Genomic DNA, 4838 nt, shown 5'->3' on the forward strand with positions numbered 1-4838 from the left:
CTTTGAACTCTTGAAAGTGGTTTGGAGGGAATACCCCCAAGCTAGTCAAGTTTTGGTGTGGAGAAATGGCTCCAAGCCTTGGGGTATTTATAAGGAAGGTCAAGGCCCCTTAGCCATTGGATTCAAGTCCATATGAATGGTGGAGATCAAGAGTATGAGTAGCCTTGGGATCCGCGGTTGAGAATGATTGGTCCATATGCAATCTTAGGGATATTCATGGATCCCCCAAAAGTTAGAGGATCTTTTTGTTTCTTTGGACACTATAAAGAAACATGACTACAAGACCCACCTTGTGTTTTTTCAAGCGACATTGGGTAGCGCTCCGAGGTTGAGTCCACCGAAGTTGGCTGTACTCATCAAACAAGAGAAAAAGAAAGAGTCTACAAACACACTTAAAAGTGTACTTATAGACTCGGGGGCAAGTGTGAATGTGGGAATTATTCCCTAGTGAATGTTGTTCAGGCATACCTCTACGCTATGAGGTCCCCAAACTAAGAGACACATGTTAGAGGGACGAAGGGGCAGGAGCCCCGCTTGGCCACTTTCTACACGCATAAAGGGACAAGGGCATCACATAGCATCGGAGAGGTTTGGCTAAGAGAGCCATCCACGCCATGCGAAGGCCCTTGGCAGGCTACCCATGCACAAGCCCACACCTTTATGCAAGGCACCCTCGCTATGCAAGGGTGTAGCCTCGCGGTGCCTTCGTGTCTTGTGCCTCGTCCCCACTTAGCCAGCCTCGCCATGCGAGGCACCCTCGCTATGCGAGGGTGAGGCCCCTGGCATGCGCCTTGTCTCCGCACATGATCCTAAGGCGACTGGGCAGCGTTGCGGTGCCTTCGTGTCTCGCGCCTCATCCCCACGCAGCCAGCCTCGCTATGCGAGGGTGAGGCCCCTCTCATGCGCCTTGTCTCCGCGCATGGTCCTAAGGCGACCGGGCAACCTCACGGTGCCTTTGTGTCTCACACCTCGTCCCCACGCAGCCAGCCTCGCTATGCGAGGCACCCTTGCTACGCGAGGGTGAGGCCCCTCGCATGCGCCTTGTCTCCGCGCATGGTCCTAAGGCAACCGGGCAGCCTCGCTAAGCGAGGGCGAAGTCTCCCATATACGTCCTGTCTTGCCACTAACCTCTTGTGTCTCGTTGAAGAGGCCCTAGTTCCTTCCAAGGGGTAGGTGCCACCAGCGAGACACTCCTGTGCCTTGGCTTCTCAGGACGTATAAAGCTGGGAGGCTCTTTGATATACGTACGACGAACACATGAAGATCCCAAACGGGCATGTCAAATTATCCTTAGGTGTTTAGCATGGATTGATGGGTATGAGCAGGTACAAGGCACGTGTACTGACACGAGATGTACGGTCGCGAGGAGGACAGAGGCGTGGCCCTGCCATCTGCATCTAAGAAGTAGTGGCAGTACGAACTTGTACAGAGAGTAGAAGCGCCACTTGGACATCCCCGACCATACACCAGAGCTGATAGTACGATGCCCTGTACCACTACTCTGGCATTGTCAAGATAGGCACCACTATTCCCTGAGCCACTTCTCTATTAGCGTACCCGCGTACGTCCTTGTCTCCTGGGACTTGTTTGTATCAGGGGTCAATAGAGCCCACCTATAAATAGGCATCAACCCCTCAGGTTGAGGGGTTGGAAAATTGATTGTAGGAGAGACACTTAAGAGATATATGATTTTTATTCCATGAGAGTTTTGGTTTTTCTGTGGATTCAAGTTCTTTTCATCTGGTTCTAAGCTAACCTTAGTATAAAAATCTTAGTTTTCTAACCTTTAATCTTGGACGAGTTCTTACCGTCAACAAATGCTAATAAGGCTTAGTGCGCTTGGAGGGCCTAATTGGATATATGTGTGAAATTAAGTGATTAAATGTGTGACTACGTGGCATACATGATTTATATGATAATATGAATATATATGCATGTTTATGTGTATTAAATATACATGTGGGCCCGTTCTTGTTAGTCAGGGCATATTTGTGATTTTGGCTCGTTGAGAGCATAAACGTGATTATCTGTGTGTAAATGATTGAGACCACATTATTATGTGGATATATTTGCAATATTCAGCTTGAGGCGATCGAAGTGAACGAATTAGCAGAATAGTCACGACGGGGTCTAATACCCAGCTCGAAGTGAGCCTAGGGGTATTTTGGGAAATTTAACGTAAATTTGGGATTTATCAAGTAACAGGTAATTATTTGATGATTAGTTGGGAACTTTGGGATTCATTAGGAGCTTATAGGACCACTTGAGGATTAGCGGGAAATGCGGTAAAAGGACGAGTTTGCCCTTAAGGGCAATAGGAGGCTAAGGATAAGGTAGGTTGTATTTTGATCATTTGTGTGAGGGATAAGCTTCAGAAACCTCAGAAATCAACCAGAAAACACCTCTCAACTCTCTCTCTTTCCCTTCATACGATTGTCTCTCCCTTTCTTGTGCTTTGGGGAAACCTTTGGAGTTTTGGAAAGCTAGCTTGGAAATCTAAGAGGTTGAAGCTTGGCGACTGAAGAATTGGAGCTAGGATCACTGGAGGACAAGCTTAGGGTCAGAATCACCATCAAGGTCAGGTCTAAGTCTTCATTCTTTTTGAAATTCTGACTGTTAAGATAGGTTTCAGCTGGGTTTTGATGTTGCCTTAACTCCTGAATTGGGGTGAGAATTGTGGTTGGATTTTTGGTAATTATAATGCCTAGGATGTGTTGTTAAGAGTCCTTGACTCAATTCTTGTTTTAGTTCAAGGTTACAATGAATTTTCGTTGAATTTGGTTGGGAGAAACGCATGAAAAGCCCCAAGATTTTTGGGTTAGAGGGGTTGCACTACGACCCTGTTCTTGGGCCCCGTGGCCCCCTCGTGACCTTAGCAGCCCCGAGGGGGCTTTCTATTTCGTAGGCGCTGCATACCTAAGGGGCAAGTTTTGATGCGTGTCCCTGGGAGTTTTGGGGGCTGATGCCTCCGACTTGGAGGGGTGACGCGACCCTTAGGGCCAGGTCGCGGCCCGCCTAGGCAGCCTTAGCCAAATAAGTTTTTGGGCTTGAGAACATATACCTAAGTGTTCGGGAAGGGTTCTACTACCCGGTTTAGTAGAATTCGAGGTCTCAAAGGATGGTATATTATTCTTAAAGCATTTAATGGGTCTAGATTTTAATATTTATCCTTTGTCGCTTTGTGAATAGGGTTACCGTTAAGGTTCGGGATTGATGATCATGCTCAGGGCTGCTTTACATCTTCAGGTCAGGATTTGAGGTAAGAAAATTACACCCAGGTTGTGAATGAGGCTGAAACCCCCTGTAGATGAATATATGTGAGATTGTAAATGTATCTGTGTCTGAGAATATCTGGATAGGCATGTTTGTTCGTGTTGTTTTCGATTGCGTGTTCTGCAATCTATTATCTGTTATATTTGATCTGAAAGTTTGACCTAAGGGAGTCATGGCTGATGTTAAGCATGTAGAACGCAACTCGCCCTAAGCAAGCCAAGGTCAGCTAAATGACTAAAGGGTTCAGTTGAAGGGCGCCGACACTTAACTAACTATACTGAAAGTTGAGTTGGAGTTACATGTTGGATTAAACTGTTTATTATTGTCCAGCTGGCTGCTTATGTTTAGTAATTATTCGCTTGATCGGACTAAGTTTACTGCATATGTAATGTTGTTCATTTGTGAATGCGAATTAAGTTTTCTCATTGAGCCTTGGCTCACAGGTGCTATGTGGTTCAAGTAAGGGAAAGGGAAAGTTGGACTAGCCGTGAGTTAAAGGGCTTTGGGGTCGGTGTGTACATCGGCATCTGTTCGACCGCCACGGTCGAGGGATTGATAGGGACTAAAGCCAAAATTGTATTTTACCACTTATGCTGGCTTTAGTTGTATTTACTTTTAAGGGTTATAATTGCCTTATAAGCACTTTTTTCTTTTGGATCCCATTTACCAACTCTTATTTTTAATGAAAGTCAACAATTTTATGATCAAAATCTTTTAACCCTAACCCATTAGTTGACTTTAGTGACATATTTATGTCCAAACGACTTGATTAGCAAGTCTTGCACTATTTAAAATAGATAGTGTAATGATCTTGGCTATCCAGGGCATTACAACTGGGTATCAGAGTGGTCTAGGTTTAAGGTTCTTGAAGAATGGTTGGGCATGTACACTCGCCGCTAAAGACAAGCTTCTGAGGGTTTGGTAACCATATGTGTGACTACATGATTGATTGATTAAATGAAATATAAATGTCTTATATGCATGTTTATTAGGAAGCATGAGATATATTGATAGGGCCTGACCCTTGACTTCCATGTGGATATGATAAGGTGTGCTTATTAGCATTGCTACTGTATGTGAATGACTGTTAAAATGTTTGTTTGCATTATAATTGTATATTATTGCTTGAGTTTTGACATTAGACCCTGGGGTGATTTTAAACATGTTATCATTGCCTGATCAGCCGAGTCATTGATTGCATATAAACTTGGAGAGTTATGCCTCCAAGGAAATAAATTTGATTAGCTAGCATCAGGATCAAGGCTAGAGAAGATGACCAGGGCCAAATCTCTCCGCCAGTCCCCGAGAACTGGCAGCAGTTGCTTGCTGACATACAAGCTAGACTTCAGAGTCAAGAGGAAGAGATTCGTCTTTTGAGGTAGCAGACTTCGCCAGGGAGTGTTGCACCTGACTTGCCACCTGTTGTGGCACCAATAGTACAGCCGCCTGAGATTGGGAACAGTTGGGAGCCGTTGTATGAAAGGTTTAGAAAGCAGCATCCTCCATTCTTTAAGGGAGGACCAGATCCACTCAAGGCTGAACAGTGGATCACCTCTAGTAGGACA

This window comes from Humulus lupulus, chromosome X, assembly GCF_963169125.1.
Source record: "Humulus lupulus chromosome X, drHumLupu1.1, whole genome shotgun sequence".
NCBI lineage: Eukaryota > Viridiplantae > Streptophyta > Magnoliopsida > Rosales > Cannabaceae > Humulus > Humulus lupulus.